This window comes from Muscardinus avellanarius (genome assembly GCF_963383645.1).
Source record: "Muscardinus avellanarius genome assembly, chromosome: 5".
NCBI lineage: Eukaryota > Metazoa > Chordata > Mammalia > Rodentia > Gliridae > Muscardinus > Muscardinus avellanarius.
This window is the reverse complement of record NC_137790.1, coordinates 116,453,286-116,471,469: the sequence shown is the minus strand read 5'-3', so window position 1 is coordinate 116,471,469 and position 18,184 is coordinate 116,453,286. Positions and strand designations below refer to the sequence as shown.

At 46.1% G+C, this 18,184-nt stretch overlaps 1 protein-coding gene across 3 annotated transcripts in view; it reads right to left on the bottom strand.

Moving 5' to 3' along the window:
- The window catches only part of MED12L (mediator complex subunit 12L), a gene marked incomplete at both ends in the record, with an annotated part of 383,094 nt that overhangs the window by 301,988 nt on the left and 62,922 nt on the right, over nt 1–18,184 (bottom strand). The window lies entirely within an intron of this gene.

The following is an 18,184-nucleotide window of genomic DNA, read 5'->3' as shown; positions in this document are numbered from 1 at the left end:
GGGTTGTTGCTCAAAGGTTAAGCAGGGAGTTACCACGTGACCTAGCAATTCCACAGCCAGTCATACCCAAGAGAAATGAAGACACATGTCTACATGAAGATGTATAAGCAAACGTCTATGAAATACAGCATATGACACATAATAGGAAAAAAGCAAGAACAATTCAAATGTCCCGTATCGACTGATAAGTAGGCAAATAAAATCTGGTAGATGCATATAATAAAATCATATTGAAGCCGGGCGTGGTGGCACACGCTTGTAATCCCCGCGCTTGGGAGGCAGAGACAGGAGGATCGCGCAGGTTCGAAGCCAGCAGCGCACGCTGGCTTAGGAGACCCTGTTTCTAAATAAAAATGTAAAAATGGTCTGGGAGTGTAGCCCAGAGGTAGAAGGGCTTCCAGGAACCCCAGTAACACCAAAAAAAAAAAAAAAAGAAATCATATTGAGCCATAAAAAGGAAATGGTGGTACACACTTATAATCCCAGTACTTGGGAAGCTGAGACAGGAGGATTACAGGTTCACGGCCAGCCTCAGCAATTTAGGGAGGCCCACAGCAACTTAGTGAAGCCTTGTTTCAAAATAACAAAATAGAAGCCGGGCGTGGTGGCGCACGCTTGTAATCCCAGCATTCAGGAGGCTGAGACAGGAGGATCGTGGTTCGCAGACAGCCTCAGCTACTTAGTGAGGCCCTCCGCAACTCAGGGAGACTCAGTTTCAAAATAAAGAATAAAAAATAGGGCAGGGGTGTAGCTCGGAGGTCGAATGTCCCTGGGTTCCATCCCCAGGCCCACAAAAATATAATAAAAGAATAAAACAGGCCTGGGGTTGTAGCTCGGAGATGGAATGCCCCTTGGTTCCATCCCCAGTGCCCCACACACACACACAAAAAGGAAAGACAATTCCATGAAACTATATGATTCCCTTGGGGAAGGGGTCTAAGGGAGAAGAGAGATGAGAGGTAGAAATAAGAGCGGCCATCAGTTAGGGTGAAGCTGGGTCAAGAGTAAAGCTGGGCTTCCTGATACATGTCCACATTTGTGCTCACAATGTTCCATAACAAAAGGCTCAAAGTAATCAGTTGCATCCTATAAAAACAGTTACAGAGGCCGGGCGTGTTGGCGCACGCCTGTAATCCCGGTACTGGGAGACTGAGACAGCAGGATCTGGGTTCGTGGCCAGCCTGAGCTACTGAGTCTCTCTGCAACTTAGTGAGGCCTTGTTTCAAAATAAGGAATAAAAAAGAAAAGATCAAGCTGGGGGTGTAGCTCGGAGGTAGAAAGTTCCTGGGTTCCATCCCTAGCACAACACACACACACACACACACACACACACCAGTCACAGAAAATCCAAAATCCTCTATTCAGCTGCTGCTCGGCTGGAGAATAGAGGGGAAAGGCAGTGTGCTGTTTGGCAGGCCTGACAGAGATCGGCCCAATTCTAAAGTGCTGCCCCTGTGACATGTGGGCCAGACGCTGTGTTCTGCTGAAGGACTAGTCAGAACTGGCCCTCTGGCCCAATAGCAGGCAGGGAGAGAGAGAATGTATACACACGACAGACGGACGGACAGACAGACAGACAGACAGACAGAGGCGGGCAGGGAGGGGGCTTCCGCCAGTCACTAGAAGTACCACGGAGTAATAAATTACCGAAACCTATTTGTGCTTTCAGAGCCTTCCTCTAAGAATTACCTGTACTAGGTGGGTGTTTAGTGGCAAATGCTAAATGTCTGGTCTTGTCTGGATGGGCGAGTTTACTACGCTACTTCTATCTGGTTTTATTTATTGTTCACTGACAGCCGTGCAAAGCACTGCCTCTTGGGAATCAGGAAGATGGACCAAGAATAAATGATAAAAGCATCAAATAAGAGCCACCAGTATTCAGCAGCAAACATCACATGCCTACTGCGGGCCAGTGGCTCGGAGGGCACTGAGACAGCAGCCGCCCTGGGGCCGGCCGCCCTGCAGGTGTGGAGGCCGACTCTGACACAGATCTGCACAGCGCTGAGACGTGCTCTGGTATACCACCAGACGCGGGTGAGGAAGCATGGGGTAGCATCCCAGCCACATCACAAAGGAAGATACAAACGAGTTGCACTGCAGAAGCTGCCCTGGGCGGCTTCCACACGGAGCTAAAGGCCCTCGAGTGCTGGTGCGTGGAATGACCACCAGGGGGCGCTGGCTAACCGCACAGATTTAGCTCCAAATTCAGGTTTCAACCCCAGAGGTGTTTGGAGCCGGGATGCAGAAATCTGCTCTTACAACCAGCAGCCCAGAGGACTCGGACCCAAGCAGTGACAAGCTGTGCCTGCAATACCATCTTTTATAACAAATGAGTAAAAGCCACTGAAGAAGTGAGCAAAGCAATGGCAAGTTCAGATATGTCGATTAAGACTCTTCTAGAAGCTGTAGAAACAAAGAGGGGCTGGTCGGCACCTTCTGAGGGAGACAGGAAAAGACCTGGTAGTGTATACCAGGAGATGGAGGGAGGGAAGCTTCTGGAATGTGAGCTAGAGGTGGGGCGGCACACAGGGAGGTGTGAAGGGCTGTGTTCAGTTTGTTTACTTTTTTTTTAATGAAACTTTTTATGTTGGCATCGTAGACTCACATGCAGTCCTTAGACAGGAACAGATGCCACATGCCGTTTACCTAGTTTTCACGATGGGACAATATCACAAGCAGGACGGTGGCCTTGATGCAACCCACCAATCTCACTCAGCCTCCCAGTTCACAACTCACTGGATTTCGTGTGTGTGTGTGTGTGTGCGCGCGCGTGCGCACGCATGTACGCGCACGCACAGGTCTGGAAATGGAACCTAGGGGCATTGGACCTCAGAGCTACGGCACACCCCCTGCCCATTTTATATCCTTTTTTTTTTTTTTTTTTTTTTTTTTGGTGGTACTGCGGTTCCTGGAAACCCTTCTACCTCTGGGCTACACTCCCAGACCTATTTTTATACTTTTTTATTTGAATACAGGGTCTCTTAAGCCAGCGTGACTGGCTTCGAACCTGCGCCATCCTCCTGTCTCCACCTCCCAAATGTGGGCCACCACGGTGGGCGTTTGTAATCCCTGCCAACTGACTGGATTTTAAATGCTGGAGATCGGTATTTATGGGGAGATGCGTCCATCGGAGGACAGGCTGGACATACAAGTCTGGACAGGGTGAAGATATGTTAGTCACCATTACCAAATGCAAGATACAACACCTCAAAGAACGTGCACACAACAAGGGCAGAGCCAGAGACCACCCGGCAGGCAGTGTGGACACAGGCTTCACCCACAGTGCCTGGGCGCTCCATGGGCTCCAGGCCTTCCATGGAGTGGCAACAGGTGCTGGTTCACTTGGTGGTGACGGGGGGCACTGTTCCCAGAGTCCATGCCTGCCTCCTGCCCTCTTCCAATTCCTTACCAGCTTTAGAGAGTGCCGTGCAAAGCACTTGGTGCCTGGGGACCTCAGTGACCTGTCTTAAAACAGGGCTGATAAGTAGACTTAGCCTAAAGGAGCATTTGAAAATTAGATGAGAGCCGGGCGTGGTGGTGCACGCTTATAATCCCAGCATTCGGGAGGCTGAAACCTGGAGGATCGCGGTTCGCAGACAGCCTCAGCTACTCAGTGAGGCCCTCTGCAACTCAGTGAGACCCGGTTTCAAAATAAAGAATAAAAACTAGGGCAGGGGGTGTAGCTCGGAGGTCGAATGTCTCTGGGTTCCATCCCCAGACCCACAAAAAAAAAAAAAAAATTAGATGAAGCCACGCATGGTGGTGCACGCTTATAATTCCAGCATTTGGGAGGCTGAGACAGGAGGATCATGGTTCACGGACAGCCTCAGCTACTAGTGAGGCCCTATGCAACTCAGTGAGACCTTGTTTCAAAATAAAGAATAAAAAATAGGGCTGGTGGTGTAGCTCAGAGATAGAATGCCCCTGGGTTCCATCCCCAGTACCTCAAAAATAAAATAGGTGAACCGAGAGTATAGCTCAAAGGTAGAATGCCACTGAGTTCCATCCTCAATACTGCAAAATGAAACAACAAAAAAATTAGACAAGATATGACATTCTTAGAACTGTGACTGGCGCCAAGTCTGCGCCCAGGAGGAACCAAGCTTCCATGACATGCAGGGCGAGGCAGTGGGAGATGACCGTAGGGGAGACAGGTGCTCAGGGCCAGGGCTAGAGGAAGACGGGTTAGGGACCGGCCGCTACATAGCTGGGTTTGTAGAGCCCCGAAGGGCGGGGCGGGGTGGGGGTGAGCAGTAGCTGAGGGAGATGGCAGTTACAGCTGGTCCCTTTGTAAAGCTCAGGCAAACATGGCAGGCAGGTGCAGGAACCTGGAGAGGGAGGTGAAGGTATAACCAGGACACTAGCCAACAAAGGAACGATGCAGTTTAAGAAGTACAGTAAAGGCCCCCAAAAAAGCAAAGGGCCATTACAAGGCAATATATTAATAACTGCACAGCTGTGGGACAGACAGTTTGTGCCCAAAGACTGCAGGGTAAAAAGAGAACAGGGCAGCCAAGCAAGCAAACAGGTGGCCACGGCCCCAGGCAAGACAGGGGCTGTGAGCAGCAAACAGGGAAAGTCCTGGCCCCGCCGCAGGGCAGATTGCGCCTCAGAACAGCGCTGAGTTCTGAGGCTTTTCCACTTGCAGTCAGGTTCCCCCATAGCTTCTTGGTCCCATTTTAGTGTGAACATGCTGTTACAAAAGGGGACTCTTAACTGGGCGTGGTGGCGCACGCTTGTAATCCCAGTACTTGGGAGGCTGAGACAGGAGGACCGCAGGTTCGTGGCCAGACTCCGCTACTTAGTGAGGCCCTCTGCAACTGCGACTCTGTTCCCAAATAAAGAATAAAGAATAGGCCTGGGGATGTAGCTCACAGGTAGAATGTCCCTGGGTTCAATTCTCAGTTCCACAAAATAGAGACTTTTTTTTCAGTTTTCCTTTCTCCCCATCAACCCTGTGCATGCATCTCAAACCAAGGAGTGTGGCCACCACAGAATCCTTTTTTAGCCCCCAGAAGGAGAATTTCTGATTCAACACATCAATCACCACTAGAGCTTTTGGGGGTTTCTTTCCAACACACGCACACACAGCATCCACCCAACAGGCTCACCCCTTTAAAAGGGAGGGAAGGAGGGAGGGAGGGAGGGAGAGAGAGAGAGAGAGAGAGAGAGAGAGAGAGAGAGAGAGAGAGAGAGAGAGAGAGAGAGAGAGAGAGAGATTGAAACTCACATAATTATCAGAGGGTTTCCACTAATCTTTTGTTTTGGCACTGGGGATTGAACCAGGGGCATTCTACCCCCACCCAACTACACCCTCAGCTCTTTTTAGTGTGTGTGTGTGTGTGTGTGTGTGTGTGTGTGTGTGTGTAGTTTTTTTTTGTTGTTGTTGTTGTTTGTTTGTTTGTTTTGGTACTGAGGATGAAACCCAGAGGCACTCTACCTCTGAGCTACACGCCCTATTTTTTATTCTTTATTTTGAAACAGGGTCTCAGAGTTGCTAAGGACCTCACTAAAGTAGCTGATACTGTAGCGAGCCTCAATCCTCCTGTCTCAGCCTCCAACTGCTGGGATTAAAAGCGTGTCACCACACCAGGCTTATAGTTTAAAATGAGGTCTGGCTAGGGTGCTCAGATCTTGCTACATTGTGGAAGCGGGTTTGAACCTTTGATCCCAGGGTCTCAGCCTCCCTAGGAGTGGGATTATGTATAGGCATTCACCAAAACAGCTACCAGAGAGCAAGGGCCAAGGCCCAGGTGAGATAGTCCTAGCAGAAAGCAACAGAGGCTGTATCTTTACCAAAATTAATCTGGTCCATTTAATTAGTCCCTTAGGGCACGGCCCCACCTCCTGGAGACCCAGCTCAGAGGTTCCCAGCCCCTGGGGAAGAGATTCCCTGCAAGAAAATAGACTGCTTTAGCAAGACAAGGGTCCTGGCCACTAGCCGCCTCAGGTGCTTCCAAGCACATACTAAAGAAATGCAGCTCTGAGAGGCAGAGGGCCCTGAAGAAGGGGAAGGCCCCTTCCCTAGGAGTTTAGGAGGAGCCAAGGCCCCAGAGCATCAAGCAGAGGTCAATGATTACATCAGACCCGGCAGGCCTCCCCTCTCAGCTGCAAAGCCCTGCAGCTGATGGGAGAAAGTTCCAATCCTTTGCAGAACAAAGATAAAACTCCACTTTCCCCTTTCACTTGGCACTGGAATTGAATTCCGTCATCAGTCGTGGTTTGAGTTAAAGTTCCGACAGCAAAAGCAGCACCGTGTCTGCTCCTCAGGTCCCAAGTTCAGTCGCTGCAAATAAAGCCTCTACTGGAGAACAAGCTTTGCAGAGCAGAGAGTAATTTTCTAGGACACAAATATTATAGATGTCCTATTGCCAGTGGACCACGCAAGATGACTCTACACCAAACAGCTCTAAAACAGGACAGAAGACACTCAGGCAACATGCAGACCAGCCGGGCCCACCCAGTACCCTCCCCAGAAAACACCCGCTTCATTTTCCTGGAAATCTAACATTAATACAAGATACATTCACTTCATTAAACCGTGTGTGTGTGTGTGTGTGTGTGTGTGTGTGTGTGTGTGTGTGTGTTTTGCTGGGGATTGAACCCAGGGGCATTCTACTTCTGAGGTACACCCCCAGTCCCCTATTACTCTTTATTTTGAAACAAGGTCTCACTAAATTGTGGAGGGCCTCACTAAGTTGCTTCAAACCTGTGATCTTCCTGTCTCAGTCTCCTAATTACAGGCGTTTGTCACCAGGCCGGCTCTAAATCTATTTATTTAAGCTGCATCACTCTCACAAAGATGTTCTACCATCATTTACCGACCCTTAACTGTTTCCTGTCCAACCCGTTCTGAGTATTCCTTGACTCCAAATTAACAGAGTGGAATCAAGCTTTACAGCCACTCTATTCCAGAGAACCCACTTGGGACACTATAGGCTTTGTCAGAAAAGAATCTAAAACTTAGCCGGGCGTAGTGGCGCAAGTTTGTAAGCCCGGCATTTGGGAGGCTGAGACAGGAGGATCACAGGTTCGCAGCCAGCCTCCGCTACTTAGTGAGGCCCTCTGTAACTCAGTGAGACCCTGTTTCAAAATAAGGAATAAAAAAATAGAGCTGGGGGTGTAGCTTGGAGGTGAATGCCCTGGGTTCCATCCTCAGTACCACAAAAAAAAAGTCTCTAATACTTAAAATGTTTCTTATTAAAAAAAAAAAAAGTCTAAAAGCTTTCTATTCATTATGGAATTAGCATGCCTTTGTAAATTACAAAAAGACCTAACTTTCATAAACAAGTCATTAAAAGGTTAGTATCTTGCAGTCATTTATGTATTTATATATTTATTCATTGGGGATTAAACCCTAGGGCATTCTACCTCTGAGTTATACCCCAGTCCTATTCTTTTTGTTTGTTTGTTTGTTTGTTTTTGGTTTGTTTTATGGGCCTGGGGATGGAACCCAGGGGCATTCTACCTCACAGCTACACCCCCTGCCCTATTTTTTATTCTTTATTTTAAAACAGGGTCTCACTAAGTTGCAGAGGGCCTAAGAACCTGAGGCTGTCCTCAAACTTTGATCCTCCAGTCTCAGCCTCCTGAATGCTACCACACCCGGCTTCTATTTTGTTATTTTGAAACAATGCTTCACTAAGTTGCTGTGGGCCTCGCTAACTTGCTGAGGCTGGCATCAAGCCTGCAATCCTCCTGTCTCAGCGCTCCAAGCACTGGTATTGCAGGTGCCTACATCACTTGGGGCCAGTTTACAGTCATTTTTCAAAAGGCCACTGTACAAGCCGCATGGCACAGGAACTGTACCAGTATTGGGAATGGCCTAGGAAGATTTGCGAAAGCTATGATTATTAATATATTCCAAAAACTGGATGAGGGGCAAATCTGTGAAAGGACTTGGTCTCTGCCTAGAAGCAAGCAATTATTCCAATGTAAATTAACCTACCTAAAGGTAATTAGCAAGTCTATAGGAGAGGGGAACTAGGACTTCCTCATCCTCATTCTAAAGACAGGTTTACATAATAATTGGATAATCTAGCTAGGATGGGAGGAGGGGGTCTACCTGAAAGGAGACACCTTGCCATACCTTGCTGGGGGAGGAACCTTACAGGGATTTTACTGTGTCAGAATTATGTAAACAAGATGGAGGTCATGGGTATAAAAAGTCCGGGTGCACGGGACTTGCATCTTTGCTGGGGCATTCATTTGAACCACCCCCCCCCATGCCATTCTGGCATGGGGCTGTAACTACCTTCTGTATTTCTATCTTTTTAATAAACTTCTTTAAATCTCCAGCAAGAGTCCGGGCTAATGTGTGTTTACCCTTAGCTCAGGACAAGAACCCGCAGTTTTTCTGTTTTCTTGTTTGTTTGGGGAGTTTCTGGAAAATTATTCCCAGGGGTCTAACAAAGATCCCTGGGGAGAGTTTCCCAAACCCTAACAGGAACCTTTTTGAGTATGTATGTGGTACTTGGGGTGGAACCATGGGGAATTCTACCTTCCAGCTACAACTAACTTTTAGTCTTTATTTTGAAATAGAGTCTCACTAAGTTGTGGAGAGCCTCGCTAAGTAGCTGAATCTGTGATCCTCCTGTCTCAGCCTCCCAAGTACTAGGTTGTTATGTGCCACAACAACCTGCAGAAACCCGGTTTTTGAAGTTGTTTGTTGTGGTACAGGGGATTGAACCCAGGGGCATTCTACCTCTGAGCCACAACCCCAGCCCTATTTTTTTTATTATTATTTATTCTGAAACAGGATCTCACTAAGTTGCAGAAGGCCTCACTAAGTAGCTGGGACTGGGTAGAACCTATTATCCTCTTATCTCAGCCTCCCACGCACTTGGATTACAAACCTAGGCTACCACACCCAGCGTGGAATTAGTTTTTAAATGTGTTAAATATACATAAAAGGTATCTCAGGTGACAAAATGACTGGTGATAACCACTTTAGAGGAGACCAGTACACACACACACACACACACACACACACACACACACACACACACAGTTTCCTTGGCTATGTAATACCATTAACAAAGATCTCAGCCAGACATGGTGTTACACACCTGTAGTCCTAATATTTGGGAGGCTGAGACAAGAGGATCACAGGTTTGACTGAGGACAGCCTTGGCAATTTAGCAAGGCTCTCAACTTAGCAGGACCCTGTCTTAAAATAGTAGAGCGAGGTGGTGCATGCTTGTAATCTCAGTATTTAGGAGGCTAGGACAAGAGGATCACAAGCTCCTGGCCAGCCTCAGCTACTTAGTGAGACCTTCCGCAACTTCGTGAGACCCGCTTCAAAATAAACAAGAAAATAGGACTGGGAGTGTAGCTTGGAGGTAGAATGTCCCTAGATTCGATCCCCAGTACCATAAAAATATAAGTAAAATTAAAAATAAAATTTTAAAGGGCTGAGGGTATAGCCTGCAAGTAGGATGTCTCTGGATTCAATCCCCAGTACCAAAATAGATGTATGTATGTATGTATGTATGTATGTATGTATCTATGTATGCATGCATGCATGCATTACACAAGAAGCTGTGTGTTCTTAAAATCCTCTAGTAGCCGGGCGTGGTGGCGTACACTTGTAATCCCAGCATTTTGGAGGCTGAGACCTGAGGATCACAGTTCGCTGACAGCCTCAGCTACTTAGTGAGGCCCTCTGCAACTCAGTGAGACCCTGTTTCAAAATAAAGAATAAAAAATTGGGTAGGGGGTGTAGCTCGGAGGTCAAATGCCTCTGGGTTCCATCCATTCCTCAGACCCGCAAATAACTAACTAACTAACTAACTAAATAAATAAATAAATAAATAAATCCTCTTGTTTATGAACAACACACTCCAACTCATTCAACACTGGGCTCTTTGTAGCTCTCTCCATGGTTACCCGCCCTAATATGGTACCACATAGGTGACCTCACTGAGTTTCTTCACCCCCTGATCTGGGTTTACATTCGAGGTCAGGATGTGAGAAAGCCATACACTCCTCTGGAGGTGGGCTGGCTAAAACTCAGACTCGGCCGGGCGCCAGAGACCTCCAGACAACCTCCAGCTCCGTTACGATCTCAATCCCACCTGCGTGCCAAGTGGTGTGCCCCCGCAGGGCCATGACAGCTGACCCTTGCCATGACAGTGAGCAGGAAGAACCACAACTGAGGCAAAAAGAGGTGGCCCCAATTCCCTAACCATTCCAGAAAAGCCGTGAATATGCTCCCCTTCATCAGCCTGCCTCTCCAGCTCACTGTTTTCACCCAATAGCCATCACCACCGAACCCAGAGAAGCAAGAAGTCGAAGTTTTTGTCCTACTTCTCCCATTCTTGGCAAAAAATAAAAACCTCCCCCCCCACCACTCACTCTGTGCTTGGACTTCTTACTGGTTCCTTAATACTGAGAAGGAAATAGGACCCACCCAGCCTTTGGGGTCTAATTTGCTAACGATACCTCCTCCCAACATCATCTTCCGGGCCTCTTGCAGTTCGCCCTTTCTTAAAATTTTTATAATACAAACAGGGTTCAGAAACCTAAGTCCAGGATGGAATTCCCCATCCGTCCATGTTCCAAGAACTTGGTCCATCTCATTTACATTATGGAGATACTAAGCTACCTCAAAGGGGTTTCGTGAAGATGAGCCCAAATGAGAAAATATAAGACCAACCTGAATCCGTCAAAACATCTAGCAAACAGACTTTTTTTGTGGTCTGAAATCCTCCAAGTACTACACATCCATGCAGCAACCAATAGTACTCTTCCTAATAGCCAGGAAGAGAAGAGAGAACCAAAATATTAACAATAAAATCAGGCTCCAGTGACCACAGAGGTGATCAGTCCCGCAGCACTCAGCATTAATTAACGCTGATGAGAAAACAGGGAAACTACTGCATAGCGATGGATTCTTAGCAGAATCTATAAAACTCCAGACCAAGGCAAACCCGGAACCCAGAAGAGAACTACAAACTCACGGCACCTGCTCTCATCTGAAAGACGGGAAGAAAGTGAGCCAATGTCAGAGCCAAGATGTACGGAGCGCATATTTTTTAAAATAGGCTTCATAAAAACCAAGGAGGGGCTTAACTCTCAAAGCACACCCCACATCGAGTCTCCAGCAACCTGAAGACCAGAACTGTCAGCACCGGAGACTGAAAACTCACAGCTCCCCCTGGAAAGGAGCCTTGGCCCTAGCCATGCCGACCACCCATAACGAGGTTCAGTGTTGACCCGAAAACAGTGATGGTAACCGTGGGCAAGTCCTCTCCTTTGTTCTGGTTGAACACTGGTTAAAGTCAGGCCTGAAGACCAGGAGCAGACTCACCACTGACCCAGACCTGAGTCCCAGACACAGCCAGCTGGGCTCCTTGGTAATTGGACTCTAAGACCTGCTTTCATGTGGTACTAATCTATCTACCTGCCTACCTTTCGCTCTCTCTGTGTGTCCTAAAATAGCATAAGTTGTGTGATGTTTGCACTAAGTATTAATGAATAAAGAACCTGTCTTGATCATGATTACTATAAAAGTTCTTGAAGTGACTAAAACCGTGTTTTGGTTGTTTTCCATGATCTAAGTCTGCTGAGAACATAAGAATTCATTTAACATGAAATATAAAATTCCAAACTTTTTATTTATGTGCTCCATTTCACTGTCCTAAGATAGCTTTTGATTTTGCTTTTATTCTGGTGGTGATTATAGTGGTACTGGGGCTTGTACCCAGGGGTTGTCTATTCTGAGCTACACTCCCAGCCCTTTAACGTACTAATTGTGAAGCAGGGTCTCATCAGGTTGCTGGGAGTCTCGCTACTGTGCTGAGGCTGTCCTGGAACCTGCAATCCTCCTGCCTCAGCCTTCTAAGTACTAGAATTACAGATGTATGACACCATGCAAGGACACGGCTCATATTTAACTCTCTCTCAAAACCTTCCCTAATATTTCCAGCCTATCAACTATTTTATTATCTTATTATTTTATTGATTGTAGGTAATGCTATACGGACATCTATCTCTGTTGCAGATTTTCATCTTGAAACCACAAAAAAAAAAAATGGTAGTCCCTTTAAAGCAGAGCATCTCTCTTATGAAGTTAAAATCCTGCACAGCATCTGTCCCAAGGTAGAGACTCCTAATCAACTTTTTTAAAGCTGAATCACACCACACGTGGTGGTGCATGCTTGTAATCCCTGCACTTGGGAGGCTGAGACAGGAGGATCACACGGGTTCGAAGCCAGCCTCAGCTACTTAGTGAGGCTCTCAGCAACTTAGTGAGACCCTGTTTCCAAATAAAATATAAAGTAGGTCTGGGAATATAGCCTAGTCCTAGGTTGCATTCCCAGTACCACAAAAAAATAAAAAATAGCCTGGCGTGGTGGCGCACGCTTGTAATCCCCGTGTTTGGGAGGAGGAGACAGGAGGATCACGCAGGTTCGAAGCCAGCCGTGCTGGCTTAAGAGACCCTGCTTCCAAATAAAATATATATTTTTTAAAGAAAAGGGTCTGGGAGTGTAGACTAGAGGTAGAAGGGCTTCCAAGAACCCAGTACCACAAAAATAAATAAATAAATAAATAAATAAATAAATAAATAAGCTGCCCAGTACTTGGGAGGCGGAAACAGGAGGATTGCACAGGTTCAAAGCCAGCCTCAGCAACTTAGTGAGGCTCTCAACAATTTAGTGAGACCTTGTGTCCAAGTAAAAACAAAATATGTCTGGAAGTGTAGCCGGGAGGTAGAAAGCCCCTGGGTTCCATCCCCAGTACCACAAAAATATAAAAAATAAAAATAAAAGCTGAATCACTTCTTATTCCACTGAAATACAGTCCTTTTTGTCAATGCATTTCTCTTCAGAAAACTCAAAATCAGCCAGGCTTGTGGTACACACTTGTAATCCGGCACTTGGGAGGCTGAGACAGGAGGATGGCAGGTTCTCGGCCAGCCTCAGCTACTTAGTGACGCCCTCCACAACTTAGCAAGAAACCCTGTTTCAACATAAAAAATAAGAGCCAGGCGTGGTGGTGCACGCTTGTAATCCCCGCGCTTGGGAGGCTGAGACAGGAGGATCGCACAGCTCGAAGCCAGCCTCAGCTACTTAGTGAGGCTCTCAGCAACTTAGTGAGACCCTGTTTCCAAAAAAAATAAAATATATAGGTCTGGGAGTATAGCCCGGAGGAAGAAAAGCCTCTGGGTTCCACCCCCAGTACCACCAAAATAAAATAAAAAATAAGGCTGGAGGCTCCGAGGTAGAATGTTTCTGGGTTAAACCCACAGTACTGCCAAAAAAAAAAAAAAAAAAAAAAGGAAGAAAAGAAAACTCAAAACCAATTCTGGACAGACAACTCTCATTTCATCAAAAAATTAAGTGATTAATAAACGCAGAGCCACCGCCACCTCACATCAGCGCAAGAGAATGGAACGGCTGCCATGCATTTATTTTGGAAAAGCTAAACTCTGTTCCCAGAAGTAAGAATTTGACACCTAGAACTATAATGAAACACAGGAAATTTGACTAGAACTTCTAGAAGTTTCTGTAAATGGGCAAAGCCCAATGGTGGTTGCCAGGGTTGGTGAGAGCAGAAGAGGAGTGGTTTTTCAGTGAAAGAAGGTTTGCAGTATCAGAAACAAGGTCTGAGAGCCCAGCGTGGTGTCGCATACTTGTAATCCCAGCATCTGGAAGGCTGAGACAAGAAGATCACAGTTGGCAGACAGCCTCGGCTACTTAGGAAGGCCCTCCACAACTTAGTGAGAACCTGTTTCAATATAAAGAATAAAAAAAAAAAAAATAGGGCTGGGGTATAGCTCAGAGGTAGAATGCTCCTGGGTTCCATCCCCAAAACCATAAAATAAATAAATAGAAAAAAGGTCTGGAGTCAGGCATGGTGGTGCATACCTGTAATCCCACTACTTAGAAGGCTGAGACAGGAAGATCACAGGTTCACAGACAGGCTCCACAACCTGTGAAACCCTCCACAACTTAGTGAGAACCTGTATCAAAATAAACCATTCAGCCGGGCATGGTGGTGCAGGCTTGTAATCCCCGCACTTGGGAGGCGGAGACAGGAGGATCACGCAGGTTCAAAGGCATGCACTGGCTTAGGAGACCCTGTTTCCAAAGAAAAATGTTAAAAAAAAAAAAAAAAAAATAGGTCTGGGAGTGTAGCCTGGAGGTAGAAGGGCTTCCAGGAACCCCAGTACCACCAAATACATACATACATACATACATACATACATACATACATACATATCCATTCATTCTCTATGGCTTAAGAAACCAAATAAATAAATAAATAATAAATAAATAAATAAATAAACCATAAAATAGGGAATAGGGCTGGGGGTATATATTGGAGGTAGAATGCCCCTGAGTTCAATCCCCACACACAGAGTCTGCAGCTCTTTTATGTAACAATATGCACAGAGTTCATTGCTGTGTTTTACGCTTAAAAACGGTGAAGATGATAAACGTTGTGTAGTTATTCTGTTTGTTGTTGGGGGAGTATTTGGAGATTGAACCCAGGGGAATTCTACACTCCAAGCTACACTCCCCTTTTTATTTTTCATTTGGAAACAGGATCTCCCTAAATTGCTCTGGCTGGTCTCGAATCTGTGGACTTCTAGTCTCAGCCTCCCAAGTACTGAGATTATAGATATTTGCCACCATGCCTGGCAAATGTGATTTTTTACCACAATAAAAAAAAGTATACGTATATGTAAATCAGGAGAATTTGTAGATGTAATTAAAAGCTACATGACTGGGAAAATATTAACTCTAAATTTTCACAATAGTAATGACTTCACTTTTGTTAAGATCCCATTAAGCGAGTGCTCAGTAAACTCTTATAATTTATCTAAGAATAGCTAACCCAGTAATGCCTCAGTGGGCAAATGGCATTCCTTTAACTTTCTCCAAGGTGATCTCCAAGAAAAAGTATCAATGACAACAAAAAAATAGAGAATGAAGAACTTGAGACTGGGACTAGGCTTATCTACTTTTTGTTTATGTAAAGTTACCCTTGTCTTAAAAGACTTCAACAGCTGGGCGTGGTGGCACATGCTTATACTTGTGAGGCTGAGACAGGAGGTCTCTGGTTCTCAGCTATTTAGTGAGGCTGTCCACAACTTAGTGAGACCCTGTTTCAAAATAAAGAATTAAGCCGGGCGTGGTAGCACATGCTTGTAATCCCAACATTTGGGAGGCGGAGACCTTGAGGATCTTGGTTCGCGGACAGCCTCAGCTACTTAGTGAGGCCCTCTGCAACTCAGTGAGACCCGGTTTCAAAATAAAGAATAAAAAATAGGGCAGGGGGTGTAGCTTGGAGGTCAAATGCCCCTGGGTTCCATCAAAAGAAAGAAAGAAAAGAAAAGAAAAGAAAAGAAAAGAAAAGAAAAGAAAAGAAAAGAAAGAAAGAAAAACTACCAGCTGGGCGTGGTGACGCACACTTATAATTCCAGCATTTGGGAGGCTGAGACAAGAGATTACAGTTTGTGGACAGCCTCAACTACTTAGTGAGGGCCTTTGCAACTCAGTGAGACCCTGTTTCAAAATAAAAAATAGGGTTGGAGGTGTAGCTCAGAGGTAGAATGTCCCTGGATTCCAGCCCAAGTACTGCAAAAAAAAAAAAAAGAGCTAGGGGTGTAGCTTAGAGGTAGAATGCCCCTGCGTTCAATCCTCAGCACTGAAAAAAAAAAAAAAAAAAAAAAGATGTGAACTTGAACAGTCATATAGGATTTATTGTGAATGCAGCAGCCTATAGTCTATAACCAACTCATTTCTTATTCTCTAAAACACTATTTTCCACTCTTTATCTTGTGCTTCTCTTAACTCCAATGAATATGCATATAGTTCTATTTCTTTTTGTCTCTGTGTGGGTGCTGGTGGGGGGAGTAACTGAAGGTTGAACTCAGGGGCATTCTAGCTCAGAGAGACACCCCCAGCCCTATTATATGTTTTATTTGGAAACAGAATGGCACTAAGTTGCTGAAGCTGGCCAGGAACCTGTGATCCTCCTGTCTCAACCTCCCAAAGGCTGGAATCACAAGTGAAAGCCACCACGCCTAGCTAACTTATTGATAAGCGCTATCTACTGGCATTTCACTATGAAAGATGGCGAACATCCAGGTCCCTTTCATCTCCCCCTAGCACCTGGCTTACATATTTCCCAACTACCTGGCTTCCCATAATAAGACAAATATGCCTAGTCTATGTTTATACAACAGAGAAAATGCAGAAAAGCCTAAAAAGACAAAAAAAAAATGTGCATTTATTAAGCCGGGCGTAGTGGCGCACACTTGTAATCCCAGCATTCAGGAGGCTGAGACAGGAGGATCACCTTTCGCGGACAGCCTCAGGTACTTAGTGAGGCTCTCTGCAACTCAGTGAGACCCGGTTTCAAAATAAAGAATAAAAAAAATAGGGCAGGGGGTGTAGCTCGGAGGTCAAATGTCCCTGGGTTCCAGCCCCAGATCTGCAAAAAAAAGTGCATTTACTAGACATAGGTAAGAACTCATGTTTAGCTCAATAGATCTAAATGGCCATATATAGAAATATTCTTAGGTAAGTATATATACACGTTATTACACACACACACATATATGTTCTGGCTCTGTCCTCTGAAAGGTCCTGAAAGCAATGACATCCCTGTAGCAATGGTCACCCACCCCTGTTTTCAGTAAAAAGAACCAGAGCAGCGGGGCATGCTGGCTGAGACAGGAGGATCCCAGGTTCAAGGACAGCCTCAGCAAGTAGTGAGACTCTCATCAACCTAGTGAGACCTTGTTTCAAAATATAAATAAAATATAGGGCTGAGCATGTAGCTCAGAGAGGTAGAATGCCCCTAGGTTCAATCCCCAGTAATTAACACACACACACACACACACACACACACACACACACACACACACACACGGAACCAGGCTTCTTGGGGGAAATGGCTGGTTGTAGGACTGGGACAGGAAATATATAAGATAAGCATGAACTATCCTGGCCTGCCAGATAGTGAGGAAGTGTTCAGAGGACCCACACAGAGCTAGAGACAGATCAAAGGGGCACGGGGGCCACCCAAAGAGCGCTCCAAGGACAAAGCTGGAAAAATGTGAGCAACAGAATTATGCAGTAGCGCATTAGGGATGCAGTTCCATCCCCAGTACCACCAAATAAAAAGTAATTCAAAGGGTTGGGAGTGTAGGTTGGAAGTAGCACTCCCTTTGAGTCCTTGGGTTCAATCCAGAAAGAGAGAAGGGGGGGAGGAGGAGGAGGGGAGGAGAGAGGAGAAAGGAGAGAGGAGAGAGGAGGGAGGAGAGGAGAGAGGAGGAGAGTGGAGAGAGAGAGAGAAAGGAGGGGGAGAGAGAAGAGGGGGAGAGAGAGAAGGGAGGGGGAATCTCCATCTCCCATGCAGATGAATCCCAATTATTTAGTTCTCAAGGAAGAAGGTGTAAATCCCCCCATTCATCAGGTGTGAACTGTGCACACTGACTTCCCTGCAAAGAGTGCATATGAAAAGAGTTTGGGGGTGACAGTGAAGACACCCGACAAGCACTACCCAGCCCTTAACATCCACAGCCCTAAGAAGACAGAGTGACAGCAGTGCCCTGCTGACCTAACACCAGGAGAATGTCGCCTGTCCTGTGCAGCCTCCCACCCAACACCCTGGATTGCCAATTTCACCCTGGGGAAAGTCAGCTAAATTCCCAGAGGGTCAGCTAACAACAGAGCCCACTGGTGCTCCTTAAAACTGCCAAAGTCCAGCTGGTGTGGTTATACACACCTGTAATTCCGGTACTTGGGAGGCTGAGAAAGTAGGATCCAGATTCGCAACCAGCCTCAGCTACTTAGTGAGGCCCTTTGCAACTCAGTGAGACACTGTTTCCAAAGAAAGAATAAAAAGAATAGGGCTGGGAGTGTAGCTTGGAAGTAGAATGACCCTGGATTCAATCCTCAATACCAAAATTAATTAGTTAATTAAAAAGTTAAAAGGTCCATAAAAGATATGGCTTGGAGATAGACATTCCCTGGGTGAAAGGGAGGGAGGAAGAGAAGTAGAGAAATGGCTGGTGGCAGATCCGAGGCACAAAGTCACAGAGTGAGCACAGTGGCATCTTTCTGTTCCAGTAAGCAAGTAGCTGTCCTATGACAGATGCTGTCATGTCCGAGGACACAAAAGTGCTTGGGGGTCTCCCAATGGCCAAATGGAACACCAAAAAATA